This window comes from Crinia signifera, chromosome 6, assembly GCF_055691185.1.
Source record: "Crinia signifera chromosome 6, ASM5569118v1, whole genome shotgun sequence".
Taxonomy (NCBI): domain Eukaryota; kingdom Metazoa; phylum Chordata; class Amphibia; order Anura; family Myobatrachidae; genus Crinia; species Crinia signifera.
The window spans coordinates 39,153,942-39,176,437 of NC_139222.1; the positions used below are offsets into that span (position 1 = coordinate 39,153,942).

Below are 22,496 nucleotides of genomic sequence, written 5' to 3' on the forward strand. Positions count from 1 at the left end.
CGATATTCTTCAGCTGGTGCTACTCAAGACGTGACAGTTTGTACTGACTCCATGGATCCAGCATCAGGTCCGAAGAGAGGCGCGGCTTCTGTACAACAACTTGCAGCTCGCCTGGATCAACAGGAGGCTGCTCAGGAGCAGGTTATTCATGCCCTCCAGGGTCTGACCCAAAGACTGGACTCTACGTTGCAAAAAGGTAAAGGGCCTGCAGTTACATCTGCGCTACCATCCAGACCTACTTCTACCACGACAGGAGTTAAGGCTCATCTCCAACTTCCTACTCCAGCTAAATTTCATGGAAACCCTAAGAATTGTAGGGGTTTCATCAACCAATGTGAAATTCACTTTGAATTACAATCTTCATATTTTCCCACAGAGAGGTCCAAAGTGGCCTATGTGATATCCCTTCTTACTGGCTCAGCCCTTAACTGGGCATCTCCCTTATGGGAAAAATCAGATCCTCTACTAGCAGACTATTCCCGGTTTATCTCTACTTTCAAGATCATCTTTGATGAACCAGGGCTTGTCAGTTCTGCCACCAGTTCTGCCACCACAGAAATTCTAAGACTGCGTCAAGGATCAAGGACAGTGGGCCAATATCTAGTTCAGTTCAGAATCCTAGCAACCGAATTAGCGTGGAATGAGGAGGCCTTTCTAGCAGCATTCATGAACGGACTCTCAGATAAAATCAAAGATGAACTTGCTGCTAGGGACCTAACCCCTAAACTAGAGGATCTAATCTCTTTATGCACAAAAATTGATCTAAGGCTCAGAGAAAGGAACCACGAGAAAAACCGATCTGACCCGAAAACCATTTTTCTCTCTAACAAGCCATCCTCTTTATCAACGGAAGAACCTATGCAGGTTAACCGTTCTAAACTGACTCCAGCTGAGCGTAAACATCGCCAAGTTGAACGCCTCTGTTTGTATTGTGCTGATCCCCAGCATTCCATCGATTCCTGCCCTAAGAAACCGGGAAACGCCAGAACCTAACCTGTACTGGAGAGGGCAGGTTAGGGGTTGTTTGTACCTCTCTAAACCCCAAAGATTGTATCTTTCAAGTTGCATTGCAGGTTAAACATCAGCTCAGAAAGTTATCAGCTCTCCTTGATTCGGGAGCAGCCGAGAGCTTCATCACCGCTGATGTCCTCAGGCGTTGGCAGTTGCCTCTTACACCGCTTCATCGCCCTGTTTTTCTCACAGCAGTGGATGGAAGTCGTATTTTGGGAGATACTGTTACCCACAAAACCCAACCTTTAACACTGCAAATTGGTTTACATACAGAAAAGATACAGTTCTTCGTGATTCCTAAATCCACATACCCATTGGTCCTGGTTAAGGACCCATAATCCCAGTATCAATTGGGCAACCTCCCAAATCCAAGCTTGGAGTACTCACTGCACTAAAACATGTCTTAACTCCCTAATACCAATTTGACAGATTTCTTTCCAGGTATCAGAAGAATTGAGCAATCAGGGTCAAGGATTTTCTGATACCTTTTCTAAACCGGCCATTAAAAAATTGCCTTCTCATCATTTATGGGACAGATCTCTGTAAATCAGTACCAGCTAAAGTAGAGGCTATTCAGTCGTGGTCTTGTCCTCATACACTTCAAGGTATTCACAGATTCCTTGAATTTGCAAATAGTTACAAACTGTTCATTAAAGACTTTTCCACCATTGTTGCCCCCATAAATGCTCTTATTCGCAAAGGTGCTAAAAATCCCAAATGGGATACTGAAGCCTCTGACGCCTTTTTATTGCTCAAGGAGAAACTCATCTCAGCACCGGTGTTTGTTCAGATGTTTCTTTGCCTTTTTCTCTTGAGGTTGATACTTCTGCCATTGGTGTTGGTGCAGTTCTGTCCCAGGTGAGAGCTGATGGACAGTTGCACCCATGTGTGTTTTTCTCTAAAAAATTCTCCCCAGTTGAACAGAATTATGTTGTAGGGGACCAAGAATTATTAGCGATTAAAATGGTCTTAGAGGAATGGCAGTATCTGTTGGAAGGGGCAGTTCATGTGATTAAAATTGTCGCTGATCATAAAAAATTGGTGTATTTAAAAAGTGCTCAATGTCTTAATCCCCGTCAAAACAGATGGGCAGTGTTCTTTGCAAAATTTAATTTCAGATTCTCTGGATTTCCTGGAGTAAAAAATCGAAAGGTGAATGCCTTGTCTAGATCGTGGGAGACTGAAGTGGAGACAAAGTCTTGTAATGAAGGTCCAATTGTCGATCCAATGGTTCTTGCGGCAACCACGGTGCAAGTTTCAGTACCACCAGGTAAAATGTTTGTCAAGTCCAATTCAAGACATCGGATTCTTCGTTGGGTTCATGACTCTAAGTTTGCTGGCCATCCAGGGGTTCAGAAAACCTATGAATTCCTGTCACGCCTGTATTAGTGGCCAGGCGTGAAGAAAGATATTCAAGACTATGTTACTTCCTGTCCTCACTGTGTCCAACCCAAGGTTTCCAATCCTGCTCCAGTAGATTCATTAAGACCATTATCCTTTCCTAAAAAACCCTGGTCTCATCTATCGATGGACTTTGTCACTGACCTTCCACCATCAGTGGGTTATACAGCTATTTGGGTCATCAAAGACAGATTCTCCAAGATGGCTCATTTCATACCTCTGCGAGGTTTAGCTTCAGCTCCCAAATTGGCTGAATTATTCAGTAAATTTTTTTTTAGGATCCATGGGTTACCTGAGGAGATTGTGCCGATCAGGGTGTACTATTTGTGACAAAATTTTGTACCGGCAGTAACTTTGTCTCATCAGCAGCTTAGACAGCATTGGAGGAGAAACAGGAACTCACTGATAAGAGCCTCACAAGGGTATAAAAGGGTTGCAGACCGAAAAAGAAGACCTGCTCTTACTTGGAAAGTAGGCGATAAGGTTTGGCTGTCCCCCAGAAGTCTTCGTCTACGTGTTCCTTCAATGAAGTTTGCACCTCGTTTCATTGGGCCATTCCCGATAACACAAATTCTCAACCCAGTTGCCTGCAAAGTAAAATTATCAAGTTATCTACGGATTCCTAATTATTTTCATGTGTCATTATTAAAATCATGTATACTAAAATTCTATCATGCCGTACCTGAATCTCCTGAAGTTTCTACCCATAGGGGCATCAAGTATGAAGTGGTTCACATCCTGGACTCTTGCATCCGGTACAAGAAATTACAGTATCTTATTAACTGGAAAGGCTATGGGCCGGAGGAGAGATCCTGGACTTATGCCTCTGAGGTACATGCTCCCAAGGTAATAAAAAACTTTCACAGGAAATTTCCAAATAAGCCTAGAGACTGTCCTGGGGCCACTCCTAAAAGGGGGGGTACTGTCACATCCACCATGGCATTTACCCTAGACCCCTGTACTGTGCTCAGCCCTGGACCCTCTAGGTGCACTAGAACCATGGCGCTCACCTCTGCTTATGTCTCTGGCTCCACTGGGGTACGCGTGGCCGCGCTGTTGCCGCGTGGTGACACAGGTGTGTTGTGCTCCAGTTCCATGCAGTATTATGAGTAGCGTGCCGCCATGTGTGTTTGTGCCTGGTCGGCGTCTGAGTGAAGGCCGGTGCTTGCGCAGCTGCGTACCATCAGGGCCGGCTAGAATCTGTCGCCCCCTCTGGCGGGCGCCATCTTGTTGGTTTCCTCAGCCTCTACTGCACATCTCCGCCTCCCTGCCTGATTGCCTGACTAATCCCGGCACAGCTCACCTGGTAAGTACCGATTGCTCAGGCTACCTGGCTCTGTAGTTACTCGCTATGATCCTGAGCTTCTCCCTGAAGAGATCCTGCTGGCCGTTCACTGCTTCACGTACCACCGGACTCTGCCTACCGCCAATGTGGATCACGCAAGGTCAGGTCCTCTAAAGGGTCTCACCTTGCTATTCTCCCAACGGTTACTTCCACGGTTACCTCTGGCAGCAGCCACGGTCTCATACAGCAAAGGACAACTCTTCTTCATTTATTATTCTTCTTCAACCAACCATCCAATCTTCATTTATTATTCTTCAATCAACCATCCAATCTTCATTTATTATTCTTTAACCAACCATCCAATCTTCAATTGTTATTCTTCAACCAATCATCCAATCTTCATTTATTATTCTTCAACCAACCATCTAATCTTCCATTCTTCAATCAATCATCCAACCTCCCAAACTCCAACCAATCCTCCAATCTCCCAATCTCCAACTAATCATCTAATCTTCCAATCTCCAACCAATCATCCAATCCTCCAATCCTTAAAACCCAATCTTCAATCCAATTCCCATCCAATCATCCAATTTGCAATACAATCTTCATTTGTTCTTCAAATCATCTAATCATCAATTCCTTCTTCAAACCCTCAAGTATTCAACTCTGGTTTTATATTCATCTCCACTCCTCAAACTATATTGCAATATTCCTCAAGTACCAAGCTTCATCATCTTTTACAATAATCTACTGGACAATTGACTTTATATTTGCATATCTGCCATATACTGTTTTATACCGTCATTATCACTGTTTTGCAATATCTTTATTAAATCCATTATATTTTATATTCATTGTTTCTTCTATTCTGTCGTGGATGCAACCCCCATACGTCAAGGCACCCAGCTTACGATATTCTTTAGCTGGTGCTACTCAAGATGTGACACCCATTAGGTAAATGTCACAAAGAATTCAGAGATTAAAAGGTAGGCCGTTCGGTGAGTGGTGGTTGACCAAAAAGGAGGACCATGCATTAGCACAGGCAGTTCCAGCAAAAGTGTCAAGTGGCGGGTTCTTGGGTAAATAACAATGAGGAGGACCGACCAGCAGTCTCCTCATTTAGGAAAGATTCGTCATCAAAGACTGTTGAAAAGTCTTTGAAGGAAGAACCTGGAAAAAAGGCGGAGCCGGGCCGGGTACAGGAGAGCAAATTTCTTGTTACTCTTCACCAGGTGGGAGCAGGTGAGGGGTAAATTCCTTATGGGCCCTGGCTACTCATGTATTATGGGCACTGCCCAGCTGTCCCACCCATGGGATAGCTGTCTCTATTCATGGAAGACAGAGGGGTTGGGGCATGAATTCCTGGAAAACCACACCCCCGTTTGCCAAGACCATGCCCCTCTCACTGCTCCTCACCCCACATCTGAGCAAGACTTCCAATTTAGGGACACTGTATGTTGGTAGGTATGTCTATTTGAATTTCAGACTGCACTGCAGCAGCACATAATAGTGATGCGATACTTAGCAAATCTCCACTGCAGTAATGGATCCCTGTTGCAATCTTCCTCTAGACTACATGATCGCATAGTAGTTTGATGCAATAAAAAAATGCATACAGGGGGCGGTGTGCAGGCGATGGATGGTATGCATACCCTTCCTGCTTATGCTGAATCAGACCCAAAGTTGGCTATAGCGTGTTTAGGGTCGTTTATGTAAATGATGCAATAAAAAGGACTTTTCTTTTCATTTAAGAAACCACTCACAGTGGTTTAGCTAGGTGCCACAGTGCCCGGAGCAAGGGCATGTTTCGCTTGCCACCCCCCCCCCCCCCCCATGTGTAGTAGGTGGGGCTCTTGCGCGGCAAAAAGGGGGCGTGGCGTAAAATCATACCACACATCGTAATGCCCATTGCACATTTTAGCGCTCCCTGCTGTGCCCGGCTGCCCACCGCTATTTTTTTATTCAAGTCTCCCTCTGGATGCTAGCCAATAGGTGCTTGCAGTCCAGCAGCCACCAATGCTGCTCGTGATTGGCTGCTGGACCGCAAGCGCCTATTGGCTAGCGGTCCAGCAGGAGACTTGAATTGAATATAGCGGCAGACAGCCGGGCACAGCGGGGAGTGAGCGAGCTGGGCGGGAGTGGGAGCAGGGAGTGGGCTAGCAGGGCAGTGGAGCCAGCAGCACGGTTTGTGGTGCACGGCTCCAGTGCCCTGTGATCTTTCGGGGCCGGTAGCTCGTGCTCTGCCGGTTCCACCTCGCTACCCCCCTAACCACACAACCTCTCCCAAAACAACAGCGCAGTTCATCAGATTGAACCAGTGGCGGCTTCAGAGGTGCAGCTGCAGCACAGTTCAAAATTCGAATAAGGGAGCCGCACCATCTGCCAGTGAGTCAGTTTGGAATGGCAGTTGGTGGCAGGGGGTGTGTCTCCCCTATTTGAATTTTAAACTTTGCTGCAGCTACACCGCACCCCAAATCTGGATCTGTCACTGGATATAACACGAATCAGATTCAGCAAGGTGAGCTGGAACCTATCCGAGCGAATTTTCCGATAACATACACTTGTGACCTGCACAATGCTTATCTTGTACATCTGTGTCTGTCGGAAAATAAGCTTATATGGGTGAATACAAAATAAACACAAGGTATTGGATTTCTTAAAGGAAGAGAGATGGAGATATGTCCAATTGTCGCTGTATGGCGCTTGTGGACAGATTCCTATTTTTAGAATCAGTTGATAGAAAGATATTGAGCATGATAGATTTTTTTTCTAGAAGCCTAGATAAGGATGCATTAGCTGGACAGCACCCATATAACTGATCATTTTATCATTGGTGTCATTGCCTTTATGTAAACATTATTCTGGTCATGTTTTACTGTTACTCTTTGACCCTTATACATTTACTGGGAAACTGGACAACAGAAAATGGAATATTTATAATAATTGCTTCTTGACATCTTCCCAACAAACATATGTTAGATTATACTGTATTTGAGCCTTACCTCATAGATTGGGCAGAACCTACAGATGCATTAACATTTATGTTGGTCTACAGCAGGGGTGTCAGAGGCAGAACTACCATTGGTGCAGCAGGTGCAGTGTATGCCCCTTGTTCAAGTTAAACTACACAGTAGTATGCTTGATATATGTATGCCACAATGTGGTAACACTTACACATATTGCCTACAGAAGTATTGCCCTCATACACAGCAGTACCACCCTTTACACAAAATGTCCACAGTAAGTGTTCCTTATATACATATCTGTCTCTATCACTCCAGCAGCTCACCACCCATGTTCCTCCAATAGCTCCAATACTGTGTGTCATAAAGTGAATAAGGGTCATTACTATATGGTGTAATATAAATAAGGGGAACTACATGTGGTGTAATGTGAATACAGTATGATCATGCTACTGTTTGGCTTAATGTGAATTGGGGGTACAATTGTGTGACAACAACCCTTCCTTGTGAAACCACTGTCCCTTAATAAAGTATGGAAGGTAGGGCACACATTTTGTAGTTTTCAGGGGGTACCAAAAACTCTGGCCCTGTGTCCCTCCAGTAGTTTCCTCTCCTCTCTGTGTGTCTCTCCAGCCCTTCGGGGGGAAATTTACTAAAGGAAATTTGTAAAAAATTAGGTGTATTTGTATCCAGAAATACACTTATTTTTGACTATTACTATCCCGAAAATACGGCAATTCGTAGTCGTATTGATGTGCTATCAATACGAATACAAATTGCCATATTTTCGGGATAGTAAATGTCAAAAATAAGTGTATTTCTGGATACAAATACACCTATTTTTTACACATTTCCTTTAGTAAATGTCCCCCCTTGTCTTTAGCATGTAAAAAGCCTACTCCTCTTAGTTTCTCTTCTTTGCTTTGGTGGGGTGTGGCGGCATGATGTCACATACGCCGTGTCAAAAAAGGAAGGTGCTGGGACACCATTACAGGGGGTGGAACTCAGTTCCAGCCTGCCCCCGTCCACACACTTTAACCCCTGGTTATATACCTGATGACCACAACAGACCGGTAGAAAGGTGTACCGTGCATAAGGTAGTAATAGGCAGCTATAAGTTGGGCACATAGAATGAACACATTGAGGATAGCAGCAGTGGAGTTGTGTCCTATATATTAGGTGCTAATCAGAGGACTGACCACTCTGATGTACTAGTCACACCTAGGGGGCGGTTTTACATCTGTGTAGTAATTATTGGTTTATTCAGATTTAGGGCCGTATTTATCAAACATTATTTGCGGCTAAAGCCCCGAAAACACCTATTTTTGGGGGTTAGTCGCAAATATTAAGTATCACTCAAATGCACCAAAGGGGACCGCAGCAGGAACTTGAGATCCCTGCTGCAATCCCCCTGCATCACCGCAGGCCGCATGTAACAACATCGGGCAGCCTGGCTTCGCATCCCTGGGCTATTGCCATTCTGAGATGGCGATAGCCCATTGTAGCCTATGGGCTACACACCGCACTGCTGCCGTGGCAGTGCGGTCAGCAGGGGGGGGGGGGGGGGGGTCAGCGCTAACTGCGCAGGTGCAGACCCCCCGCTTCCGGCTGAGCGCATCGCAGGTGCGGTCTCCTTTCGGAGCCTTGTCCCAGCGCTTGTGAAATGATACATACCATAAACCAGGATCGCATTTTACAATGCAATCCTGGCCGGTAACATTCCACCCAGATCGCATTGTAAATGCGATACATGATAAATGGGCCCATTGAACTTATCAACAGTTCCAAACATATTTTATTACCATTTATTAATCACAATCACATAGCAAACATTTACCACGTTGGCAGGAGACGACAACGTTAATAAACATTAATGGCCATTTGATGAACACATAAAAAGGAAAAACGATAAGACGTTGGCACCGTCTCTGTCACATTCTTATAAATGCGACAACTTGCCACAAGCGTGTAATGGGTTAAGTGTTGCTAGTCTCCACAGTAGCGTAAATATTTTCGGGTAGCACATGAGGGTTTCGCAGTAAACACGGAGAATGTGGTCACCCTGAGTACATAACAGCAAAGAGTTGCTCGAACTGTACGTACACATTTCACACAAAAGACTCGTTTTAATAATGATCCGTTATTGTGAGGCCTTGGTTTGTTCCTGGGACACAAAAGCTTCCCTTATCTCAATTCCTCTGTGCTAGTTCATATCCAGCCTGGATCGTTTTTTTTTTCTTTTTTTCCGGCAAGCATTAAGCGTAATAAACACGAGGGAAATAGCACTATTGTGTAATCTTTACTGGAAGTGCCATTAAAAAGCCATGATACTACAAGTGCATCAAACAAACAGATGTGAGTGACATGATTATAGATATAGGGCCAGATGCACTAAGCTTCAAAAGTGATAACATGGAGAGCCAGCCAATCAGCTCCTACCTGCCATGTCACAGACTGTGTTTGAAAAATGTCAGGCAGGAGCTGATTGGTTGGTTGGTTATCACTCTCCATTTTATCAATTTTGAAGCTTAGTGCATTTGTCCCATAGTAATAAAAACCTACTTTCAAAATGGTACCCAATTAGTAATACATGGATGATCGATAAAATATAATCCATACATGTACTGTCTAAACCAGGCATATCCAACGTTGGCCCTCCAGATGTTGTGAAACTACACATCCCAGCATGCTTTGCAATAGTTTTAGCATTATCTAATAGCAAAACTGTGGCAAAGCATGCTGGGATGTGTAGTTTCACAACATCTGGAGGGCAAATGTTGGACATGCCTGGTCTAAACTAAGGCACAGGCAAAGATGGTTGCAGTATTGCTGGATACAGATGTCACAGCATAATACAAACTCCTCAGTACTGTATGTTCCAGTGGTCCTTACCATAGCCCACAGCCCAGGCCTATTACCTGGGCAGCTGTTCCACCATCAGGAACATTGACCCTCTGCCCTGGAAACACTTATATCATAAAGCCACAGGTGCTGCTAATCAGCCCAACTCTGATCGCATCAGTTAGGAAACCTGGACTAGATCTAATTCCCTGCTGCAGCAGCTGATCTAAAACCTGGTCCGGATTTTCCACCTTGTCCTCATGTGGAAATATGCCGTATCTGCCACAGAAGTTGCCGTTGACGGCAAGGAGAAAGTCACTGCCCACATAGAAATCGTCTGAGCACAAGTGAGGAGGTCTGAGACTGGCACTAATCCGTGACTAAGAGGGGCTGGAGGTGGCCAGTGATGACGTCAGAGACACTTGGGCACACCTGCATTTTCTCTGACACGCCCAGAAAACAGCAGGTTCCCGCCAAGAAACGCTGGCTTCCCTACAGTGTCTAGATAGACCGTCAATAAGTCGACCCCGAAAGGTCAACATGCAATAGTTCATCAGGGTGAAAAGGTCAACATAAAAAAGATTGACATGCAACAGGTCGACAGGGTAGTGTCAAAGGGTCATGGGTACAAGTTGTTAAAAATAAAAAAAAACTGTTTAAAAAAACATTAAACACTCACGTCGACACATGACAGGGTTGACGTGAGTTTTTCATGTTTTTTTTTTTGTTAAACCAGCTTGTGTGTTTGCTTCACCGTCCATGTTGGTATAGAGGGAGAATATAATAGTGTGCCAGGTGTAGCGAGGCACCGAGCCCAAAGCATGGCTAGCGAAGCGAAAGTACACGTTACACTAATCGGGGGTCCGATCCCATCGCCATTCCAAGCTGTGATAAATATTCTGCAATAAACCACTTCACTTTTTTTTTAAATTAAGAATTCAACAATTAAATATTACATTTTTAATGCTTAATAAATAAAGTAATAGTTGCCTACCCTCCTGCATTCCACAGGAGACTCCCTAAAATAACAGCAATCTCCCTCTCTCCCTCATTAGTCTAGCAATCTCCCTCATGTCACCTAGCCCACATTACACTGTTACATTTTGGGGAAAAAAGGAATGAGAGATAGATACATTTACATTGAACCATCAGCACCATTTCCCAGCACATTACCACGTATAGTAGCTCTTACTAACTGCTTTGGGGCTCATCTACATTTGGATATAAGTCATTTTAATAGATTCCTCTCAGATGTAGCAGTACACACCCACGCTTCTAAATGCCACGTTCCCGTTCTCTTTTCACATTCTCTCCATATATGGAAGTAGACACGCCCTTTGGGTGGAGCATGTCACGCCCCCTCAATGGGGTGCTGTGCAAAATTCTACTACCAACTATAATCTCCCTGAAACTAGTTTTCAAAAGTAGGCAAGTATGAATAAAGTTAACTCAGAAAGTGAGGAATTTAGTTACAGTATATTCTCTATTGGTTTTGCTCACTTTCCTGTTTGTTTTTCTTTGCCTATTGTTGTCATACTAATCTAGAGATTGTGGTATCCTCGGTGTTCCTCTCTCACTGTCAGCTGGTCTCATATTAGCGCACTGTATGGCGTGCATACCTGTATACAAACTCAACACTTAGCTTTATTTTCCATTGACTTTAGCATGTGTGCATTGCAGGTTAGGTACACCAGGAACAGCTTGTACAGTACATTATCCTCATCCTTCCCACAGTCTCACGCAAACGTGCCTGCTACAGTGGTATTTGTTTGCTGTATAAGTATTATTTTAACTTTAACCTGCTATTATCGGGGTCTGTGGCATCCCAGTAGTTAACCAAATAACTGACAATTCAGTACGTTCAAAATGTAACATAATGGTAAATATGACTTCCCTGGCTCGGCACCATACAGTACTTGTCTACTTTCAAAGTCTCCTCTCCTGGAGGCGCCTGAAGAGAAGACTGTCACCAGCACTTTGGAGGGAAGGTGTATACAACAGAAAAGGGGTGGAGAGCTGCGCTAATAAAAATATCAAGTACCAAGGAAGAATACACTTACACAAAGGGGGTGTTTTTTATATTTTTACTGAATATATTAAATCGTATTTTAATTTTAAGAAAAAACAATTGTACATAAAAAATAGTATAAAAATTCATATACTTTCGAGGTGGCCACCTAAAGACATATATCAATATACATTAGTACATAAAAATGCAATTGGATGAATTATAAACGTATACGTTTTATAGTAAAACAGGTGTTTGTACTACACCCTATAATTTGCAAAAAAAAAAGGAATAATAAAAGAAACAAATCCTGTCTCCATATTTTGGTACCACTTTAAATTTAGTGGTTATAAAGCAACGGTGGAGGGGAGCTGGCCAGGTGGATGTTGTTGCTGGCTGCCGCTCTTACCCTCCGGACCCGTGCCGCTATTGATGTTATGGGCGGTGTCGTCTCTCTCACAGACGCTGGGTTCACTGGTGCATCATTGGAGTTCTCAGATGTGCCGGATGGAATATGCAGCGAGGTGGCAGGTGCCGTAATTTTTCTGCTAGTTTTGTAAGTTTGCAGGTACAGGTTCCACAAGGCTTTATGCACTGGGCAGGCTGGAAATTCTCCCTCTAACGCGTTTCTCCCCTAACAGGGGGGCTTTTTCATAGAGTGTTTGATTTGTGTCATTCCTCACTTAATATACCCAGCCACTGATTGTTTCTCCCTTTCAATTGGTCTAGGAGAGGTGAGACAGGTGCAGTTGATTTCAACATTTTCCTGGGTCTAAACAGGTTCCAATTGCATTGTTATAACTATCTTTATTTGTAAGTAACTGACAGAAAAATAATCAGGTAAATAAATAACATCTTTACCACAAGAGTATAAAATTAAATATATAAGAGAAAAACATATACACAAGAAATTATATAAAACAAACCGATAGAGTAACGAAATGCCAACACTTGACATGGAGTGAATTAAACATCCACATCTGCGTGTCACACTGAGAGGCATGTGACTCGGAGAGCCAATAAGGACATAGGTCTGGCAGTGGTGACTGATTGATAATAGCAGGAAGGGGAGGAGGCTTCCTCTTCTTCCTGCAGAATTCAGTGTGGAAAGTCGCAGTGTTTGAGCTCTTGCTTTGTGGAGTGATTCTGCACCCAGCGCACCCTGTACCCCGCTACTGTGCCGGGTATGTCAGCTAGTGCCCCCTCACCGCGGCCCAGACGGTCTGCCCGTCCACCCGCGCGCTTCGCGGAGGACGGTGGCCTAGAGGCGTCTGACGCGCTCCCTGGGCTGTCTTCCCCTGTCCGCCTGCACTCACCCGCTGCTCCACGCCGCCGTGCCCGGGGGTCCACTAGAGCTGGCGCAGGTTCTCCGCCTGCGTCGGCGGGTCGATCCGCCGCGCGGCCAGCTGCTGGGAGAGGCGCGGGTGTGACGCGTGGCAGGGGTGCGTCATCCAGGGGCGGCAGGGCTGGGAGAGGTGCGAGGGGGTCCAGGACGGTGGCGGCGGGTGTCAGGAGAGCTGCGCGGGGTGGCGCTCAGCCTCAGGCTGCAGCGCAGGCCCCGTCCCCATCACAGCAGCATGTCAGTTCTGGCTCTGACAGAGAGTCAGGGCGTAGTCGGGCACATGCGGATGACGCGCAGGGGGATAGAGGGGAACCAGCCAGTAGGTCAGGGTCCCCGCGGGAGGTGTATAGGGGACGGCAGCGCAGTGGTGGAGTTTCTCCCAGCCGCAGGTCTGGTTATGTGCCCACTTATGCCCGGGCGCCTGAGTCCATTGGGGGCTGGGGCTACCTGGGGGCGGCTAGAGACGATGGTGGGAGGCATGGGGCCCGGCGCCACGGGGGCCGCACTGGATCCTCTTCGGGGTCCAGGGCGGGTTCCAGGGTGAGGTCTCCTGCTCCGGCCTTTGATCCATCCGCACTCTCGGCAGCTTTGTCCTCAATGGCGGGTGCCCTGGCACCCCTGACGGGTGGCCGGCCTGCGCGTACTGGGGGACACGGTTCTGCACGGCGCAGGTCCCCCGGAGCCCTCACGGATCCCAGGCCGCGGTGAGCAAGGAGGGAAAGGGGGTCTGCTGTAGGCAGGTCTGCTACACCTCTGAATTTCGCCGCGGGGCGAAGACGGCCTCATAGTGGGAGGCGCAGGGCTGCGGCTTCTCCACCACCAGAGTATGACGATGGTGAGTTGCCTGCGGGGGAGCAGTACGGGTCCGGCTCAGGTTCGGATGATCCAGATGTCCTAGACGAGGACGATGACACTTGGGCTGCTCAGCCGGAGTCGGCAGGTGAGGACTCTTCGGAGTACGGTTCAGGGTCCGATAGGGGGAGTTCCTCTTCGGGGGGCTCCCGAGATAGCCACTCTTCCACTTCCTCCTCCTCATCCGCTGGGGGGTCTGATGTAGGTAGCGCTGCGAAGGCTCACAAGCGGGCGGCCAAATATGCTAGGAGGGAGGCTGGAAAACGCGCTCGCCACGTTAAGCGTAGGAAGGTTGCCTCTCTGTCCCGGAGGGAGAGGAAGAGACGGAATCAGCCCGGGGTGGTACACTGCGACTATACCGCAGTTTTGAGGGGGCTGAGGGAGAGTTGTAGGCGTAAGATCGAGAAGGGGGATTACGTGGATGTGTTCAGCCTGACCGAGGACACCAAGAAGGCCTTTAAAGCAGCCAAGGATAAGGGCGGCATAGGCTCTGATTCCTATAGGTCGTACGACAATTGGCTGGCAGGTTTTTGTGTTTTCGCGGCCTGCTATCTGGAGGATCGGCCGGATGAACACATTAACGTAATACGCTACATTCACATGATACATGAAATGCAGCTAAGTACGGGGGTTATGCTTGGCGCACGTACGACGAGCAGTTCAGGCGTAAGCAGGATTGCCTGCATATAGTAGACCTGGACTGTAAGGACGTTGAGGTTTGGATGGAGGTGGCTCGCGTGCATTTAGACCCAGTAGAGGCAGCGGCAGCCGCTCCTCCCTCCACGTCGGCTTCCCTCCCGCAACAGCGGCCGGCGGAGTCTGCCGCCTCCCGCCGCTTCCCTGGAGCGGGCAAGCCGGCTCCCCTGGGGGCCGCTAAGGGCAAGTGCTTTGCCTTCAATAATTCCACCTGTCAGTTGGGTTCCCGGTGCAAGTATAAACACCTGTGCATCAATTGCTCGGGGAACCACCCTGTGGCCACCTGCTTTCGAGGGTCCCGCCCCTCCAGAGGGGCGGGCGCTGGCACTGCCCCCAAGCCTGCCGGGGGTGGGGGCTCTCGATAGGGTGGCTACGCCGGTGCGGGTGGAGGCCATGGCCGAATGGCTCCGCTCGTACCCAGACAGGGAAGCGGCCGTTTTCCTGCGGGATGGTTTTAGCGTAGGTTTTCGCCTTCCGCTAGTGGGGGAGGTGCAAGGGGGCGCGTTCAGGAATTTGCAATCTGCTAGAGCGCTGCCCTCCATGTTGTGGGAGAAGGTGATGAAGGAGGTACAGCTTGGACGCATGGTTGGTCCTTTTGCCACGCCCCCTTTGGCGAACTTGGTCATATCGCCGGTGGGGGTGGTGCCAAAGAAGGTCCCTGGGAAATTCCGACTCATCCAACATCTCTCTTACCCCACGGGGTTTTCTGTTAATGACGCCATTCCTGCCGAGTGTTGCTCGGTGACTTATCAGTCATTTGATGATGCTTTGGCGATGGTGCGGTCGTTTGGACGGGGGGCTCTCATGGCTAAGGTGGATGTGGAGTCGGCTTTCCGTTTGCTCCCGCTGCATCCCGATGCTTTTAGGTACATAGGCTTCCGCATAGGGGACGAATATTTCATCGACAAGTGCTTGCCGATGGGGTGTTCAGTATCCTGTGCGTTTTTTGAGCAGTTCAGTACCTTTTTGCATTGGTGCGTGGAGCGGTCTTTGGGGGAGAGCGGGCTCGCTCACTACCTCGACGACTTTTTATGTGTTGGTCCGGCCAACTCTGACCGTTGTGCTCGCCTGCTGTCCTCCTTGCAGTCCCTTTTCCACCAATTCGGGGTGCCTATTGCCGATGACAAGACTGAGGGCCCGGTTACCTGCTTGTCTTTTCTGGGGATCCAGATTGACACGGTAGAAGGTCTTTGCAGCTTGCCGGCCGACAAAGTTGCTAAGTTGCGTGAGGCGGTCGAGCTGTGTAGGTCCAGGAATAAGATCACCCTGCGACAGGCTCAATCAGTCTTGGAACAACTAGAGGGTGGGTATGTAACAGGGAGACCCAAAAATGGGAGCACCCTAGAACACACTTCCCGGCGCTAGGCAATACAAGAAAAATTCTAATAGATAATATATAATCTGGTTAGTACAGCTGCAGCATACACTCCTGTGAGTCTGTCCCGACTCACGCAAATAGAAAAATAGGGAGGAGGGGTGTTGGAGTGAATTGCGCTGCTGTTTTTAAACAATTGAATGAAACAATAGACACACTGATGGGTGGCACAAGATGAATGAATGATGGACACACTGTTTATATTTAGATTATTTTATATGAAAAATAGAAAAAAATAGCATGACATTTACAGACATAAATATGCATATAACTGCACCCAATTATGAAATTGTTTTAATAATTTTATGTCTGTAAATGTCATGCTATTTTTTTCTATTTTTCATATAAAATAATCTAAATATAAACAGTGTGTCCATCATTCATTCATCTTGTGCCACCCATCAGTGTGTCTATTGTTTCATTCAATTGTTTAAAAACAGCAGCGCAATTCACTCCAACACCCCTCCTCCCTATCAATCAGTCTTGGGACAGCTGAACTTCGCTTGCAAGGTTATCCCCATGGGGAGGTTGTTTTGCAGGAAGTTTGAGAGGGCCACTGCCGGGGTTAGCAAGCCTCACCACCTCATTCACCTGTCCGCCGAGACTAGGCGTGACCTGGCTGTGTGGGCTTCCTTTTTAGAGGAGTTCAATGGGGTGCGCATCTGGCTGGCTCCCGCAGTGGCTAACAGTGAGCTGCAGCTGTTCACGGATGCTTCAGGTTCGGTGGGTTTTGGCTGCTTTTTGGCCGGTCACTGGTGCGCTGAGTGAGAAGTGGCCGGGCGACTGGTTTGAAAGGGGTCTCACTAAGGACCTGTTGTTGCTGGAGCTTTTTCCTATTATGGTCTCAATGGAAATCTGGGGCTCACGCTTGGCGAATAGGAGTTTATTGTTCTGGTGCGACAACTTTAGTGCTGTGCATGCGATTAACCATCAGAAGGCCAGGTCCCTGTTAGTCTTACGTCTGTTGGCGCAGCTTTCACTGCAGTGCTTGCGGCATAATATCCTGTTTAGGGCTCGCCACGTCCCTGGCGTTGAGAATGAGGTCGCCGATTCCCTCTCCCGTTTCCAATGGCAACATTTTCGGGAGCTTGTTCCTCAGGCTGATGATGTCGGGGTGCCCTGCCCCTCTTATGTTTGGCAGGTGATCGGGTCGGACTGGAGGGGTTAGCCGAATCCTCATTGGCCCCTGCCACCCTTAGGAACTATCGGGCGGCCTGGACAGAATGGGAAGCGTTCGCGGGAGGGGCAGCTCAGTCAGGTAGGCGTGGGCAGCGTCTTTTGCTGTCTTTTTTGTGGTCATTGTATTGCACGGGTAGATCCAGAGCAGTGGCTGCGCGTTATTTGGCTGGGATAGCCTTTTTTGCTAAGCTCAAAGGTTTGCCCGACTGCACGAAGTGTTTCCTGGTGGTTAAAGCTATGAAGGGCTGGGCGCGCTTGTTTCCAGTTAGCCCTGATTGTCATAGGCCCATAGATGCGACTCTGCTCCTGTCTTTATTGGATGCAGTGGGTCTTTGCGCGGACTCCGCTTTTGAGTCTCTTTTGTTTAGATTAGCCTTTTCCATGGCGTTTCATGGAGCTTTTAGGATTTCTGAGTTAGTTGCCCCAGGTAAATCCCGCGAGGCAGTGCTTTTAGTGTCAGATATTCGATTAGATGCGAGGGCATTGTGGTTTAGGATTAGGCGGTCTAAAACTGACCAGTCAGCTAGAGGCAGGTGGTCTTCAATGACACCGGTTGTTCCGGTCTCCATTTGCCCGGTGGCTTTAGCATCCCTGTATGCGGAGGTCAGGCCTGCCTTGGATGGCTCCTGGCTGTTGCATTATAATGGGACTCCATTGACGGTTTATCAGTTTCGATGGATGCTGAAGCGCTGCCTTGAACGATTGGGCCTTTCACCGAGGGAGTTTGGTACTCATTCTTTTCGGATTGGGGCTGCTACCTCGGCCGCAGCTGCTGGCTGGCCAGTTAATGACATCAAGGCGTTAGGCAGGTGGCGCTCTGCGAGCTATAGGAAGTATATTAGGCCTCACCTCCTGCCCTGAAAGGTGCTTGTGCTCGTATGTCATGCCGATGCTTGTCTGTTATGCCTGCCTGTGCCTGAATGCTCATTCTGTTCCCCTGCCCTATGTCCATCCTACTCGGGGGCTATCTACGCTCTGCCATTAGGCCAGCGTCCGGAGTTTTTTCGCTTTTTGCCTGATCTGATGGACTGAATCTGGCCCTCTAATTTGGTTATAGTTAATTATAGTCCCTCAGCAGGTCCAGTCGTTTTCCTCCGGCCGAGTACACCCATCATTCCTTTACCTTCCAATACCCCTACCTCCCTTGTTTGTCTCTTTCCCATTGTCTCCCAGTATGGCTCCATTTGTGATTATAGCATGTCTTATGGCACCTTAATTATTGTGCCTCAATTATGTATATATACAGAATTTTCTTTTTCTTTTGGCAGATCCTCCTAATATGTAAAATGGCCTCACCAAGAATTCAATCTAATCCCCTCTTTTTATATCTTCCTCAGGTCTGGGAACCGATAGGCAAAGGGTCTGGGAAGTCGGCCATTCCTTTGTATACTGGGCAGCTAGGTCAGTCTCTGCAGGTGAAGGTCCAGCCTGTGCCTGCTCCCGGGTAGTTAGGTGGTTAGGTGTCCGGGGTATGTCTTGGAAGGACCTGTGGGCATTCCTGATGGAGAATGTCCGCCGCTTCGGGTTGCCTGAAGTTTTGGCTATACATCTGGGTGGCAATGACCTCGGGAATATGTCCCAATTAGAGCTGCGGCACCTGATCTTAGATGATTTTGCTGCCATTAAATCAGCTTGGCCGTCTTGCACCATTGTTTGGTCCTATGTGATGCGATTGACGAAGCTCGGAAAAAGCTTAATGCGGCCGTTGCTCGTTGGGTGCTGCAGAATGGGGGGGCTGTAGTTCCTCATGCCATGATAAGATTTGGGCGTCAGCACCTATTTAGGCCGGATGGGGTTCACCTGGCGGGTGAGGGTTTGTTTCTGTTTCTGGAGGGTCTGCTAGGTGTGTTAGATTTAGTTGTCTAGATGGTGGCGGGGCGGGGGTATTTTAGTTAAATCCCCCGCTTTGGCGGGAAAGAACGGCAGATTTAATCAATTAGCTCACACCACAGGTTTTGTGGGCGTTTTTATGGCTTGTTTGCGGTGCACTCACCTCTCATTGGCTTAGGCCTTTTCGTTGTATCAACCGTGTCGGGGACAGCGTCCCCACCCGGCTGGGTGGGTAGTCAATGTGTGGGTAGAGTTGGATACCGCCTGTATTTTTGAGTTAGGCCAGTTACGTCAGAATTGGGGTGGAGTTATCTTTGTGGCCGTTCTTTCTTGGCCACCATTAATTAATTAATTAAATCAAATTAATTCAAACAAACAAATTAGCTTAAAAGTTGCTACAAATAAATCAGTTAACAATTTCTGCCAAACCTATGTCTCCGAGTCTTTATTTCAGGTTCAGTTATGTTAAGTTCACATATGTTATGACATGCTTAAGGTACACATGAGATGTTGGGATGTTTAGAGGGTTTTGTCTTTAAATATAAATAGAAAAAAATCCATATATATGGATAATTGTATTTTCTTTCTCCCTCACGGTTTATACATAAACATTTAGTGTTCAGATGGAGAGACTTCCAGGTTTAGAGATATTTTTGATACTACTCTATTCATTTGTATAATTTTACGCTTCATTTATAGTTACTATTATTCCCATATAGAGTGCATAAATACACAGATAAAAAGCATGAAATACGTGCATATACCACAAAAATTCCATTCATATACTGCGGACTCTTCCGGACTCGAACTTACAACCTCCAGTCTAGTATCAGTCGTTCTAGCTGATTGAGCCACTAGGCTCCTGATAAGTTATTCTGGATTCACATATATACATGTATCAATACAGGTTTACAACATAATCTTCTTCCATGTGTCAATTTATATATTTCTTGTTTTAGACCACATGTCTGTATCGACTCTTTAATTTGTATATGTTTATCTTTTGTATTAACACGGTTTGCACTTAATGAATATTTTATTTTATTTTTATTTTCATTATGTTTTATTTGTTGTTTGGTGTCCCTTGTGGGGCCGTCTGTCTGAGTCCGGTCCGTACTTAATCCAGCTGCAGTGCCGGTCTACATCACAGGATAAGCTGGATGCGGGAGTCACAGTGCTCCCCCTTATCTCAAACAAACCCTTCCCCTCGTGAGTTCACAAAACCACAAGATATAATCATTTGAGATTGCTAAAAATGTAATTCCCATACATAAACTTTGGATGATCTGTACTATAGTACATATCACTCCTCTATAGGGCACTAGCCCAAAGGAGAGGAAGAAAGAGAAGAAGAAAACAGAGGAACAGCAAAAACCCAGTTTGCATTTTATTTTATTTTATTCTTAAATTATTATTTTTTGGTTATTTTTTGTTTTTTATCTATTTTATATTATTTTACATAAAGGATTCTAAATCTATATTGGCATTAAGTCCTGTGGGTGTGAAAGTTTGCATTTGGAATATCCAGAATGCTTCTTTGGTTGCCAGTTCTTTATATCTATCTCCGCCCCTATTTGTGGATGGTATATGTTGTACCCCAATTATCTTGAGACCTTCCATATTTCCTTGGTGGGCTTCTGTAATGTGCCTGGAGACACTGTGGTGGGGGAATTTTTTTCAAGACATTGAGCCGATGTTCTCTGAATCTATCTTTGAGTTTTCTGGTGGTGCGGCCGACATATTGAAGGCCGCACACACATTGTAATACATATATACAATATGTTGTATTACAATTTATGAATTTTTTTATGGTGAACTTCTTTTTGTTCACATATGATTCTACCTCCACTGTTCTCACAGGCACATGGCCACACGTAATACACCTGCTGTGGCCACACCTATAACATCCCTTCAGAGTGTCTTTTCCTAACCACATTTTATTTGACTTTGTTTCTGATGTTGTTTCTACTTTTAAGGCACTTGGGGCTATGATGGTCTTTAAATTGGCATTTTTCTTAAATATTACTTTTAGTTGAGGGTCAATAATTTTACTCAAAATTGGATCCTGTTCTAATATGGAATAATTCCTTTTTAGTGTTTTTTTAATCTGTTCTGATTTAGAATTGAATTTTGATATAAACATCATGGGTTTCTTTTGATCTCCTGGGTCTTAGTACTTTTTCTATTTTTTGTTTTTGGAATCAATAAGGTTTTCCTATCTGTATTCAAACTTTTTCTATAGGCATTTTCTAACAATTCTTTTGGATATCCCTTCTTTTCAAAATCTAGGCACATCTGATCGGCCTGTTTTTTGAAAATATCAATATTTGTGCAGTTCCTACGTAGTCGGTTTAGTTTTTCAAAAAAACAGGCCGATCAGATGTGCCTAGATTTTGAAAAGATTCAATTCTAAATCAGAACAGATTAAAAAAACACTAAAAAGGAATTATTCCATATTAGAACAGGATCCAATTTTGAGTAAAATTATTGACCCTCAACTAAAAGTAATATTTAAGAAAAATGCCAATTTAAAGACCATCATAGCCCCAAGTGCCTTAAAAGTAGAAACAACATCAGAAACAAAGTCAAATAAAATGTGGTTAGGAAAAGACACTCTGAAGGGATGTTATAGGTGTGGCCACAGCAGGTGTATTACGTGTGGCCATGTGCCTGTGAGAACAGTGGAGGTAGAATCATATGTGAACAAAAAGAAGTTCACCATAAAAAATTTCATAAATTGTAATACAACATATTGTATATATGTATTACAATGTGTGTGCGGCCTTCAATATGTCGGCCGCACCACCAGAAAACTCAAAGATAGATTCAGAGAACATCGGCTCAATATCTTGAAAAAATTCCCCCATCACAGTGTCTCCAGGCACATTACAGAAGCCCACCAAGGAAATATGGAAGGTCTCAAGATAATTGGGGTACAACATATACCATCCACAAATAGGGGCGGAGATAGATATAGAGAACTGGCAACCAAAGAAGCATTCTGGATATTCCAAATGCAAACTCTCACACCCACAGGACTAAATGCCAATATAGTTTTAGAATCCTTTATGTAAAATAATAAAAAATAGATAAAAAACAAAAAATAACCAAAAAAATTATAAATTAAGAATAAAATAAAATAAAATGCAAACTAGGTTTTTGTTGTTCCTCTGTTTTCTTCTTCTCTTTCTTCCTCTCCTTCGGGCTAGTGCCCTATAGAGGAGTGATATGTACTATAGTACAGATCATCAAAAGTTTATGTATGGGAATTACATTTTGAGCAATCTCAAATGATTATATCTTGTGGTTTTGTGAACCCACGAGGGGAAGGGTTTGTTTGAGATAAGGGGGAGCACTGTGACTCCCGCATCCGGCTTATCCTGTGCTGTAGACTGACACTGCAGCTGAATTAAGCACGGACCGGACTCAGACAGACGGCCCCACGAGGGACACCAAACAACAAATAAAACATAATGAAAATAAAAGTAAAATAAAATATTCATTAAGTGCAAACCGTGTTAATACATAAGACAAACATATACAAATTAAAGAGTCGATACAGACATGTGGTCTAAAACCAGAAATATATAAATTGACACATGGAAGAAGATTATGTTGTAAACCTGTATTGATACATGTATATATGTGAATCCAAAATAACTTATCAGGAGCCTAGTGGCTCAATCAGCTAGAATGACTGATACTAGACTGGA

The 22,496-nt window shown here is 45.7% G+C and overlaps 1 long non-coding RNA gene across 1 annotated transcript in view; it reads right to left on the reverse strand.

The window, feature by feature from the left end:
* LOC146006925 (uncharacterized) overlaps positions 1-22,496 on the reverse strand; it is a 48,219-nt gene that overhangs the window by 4,294 nt on the left and 21,429 nt on the right. The window contains exon 2 of the long non-coding RNA XR_014444128.1: positions 2,877-2,999. This is a non-coding gene — a long non-coding RNA (uncharacterized LOC146006925). The remainder of the gene's footprint in view (positions 1-2,876; positions 3,000-22,496) is intronic.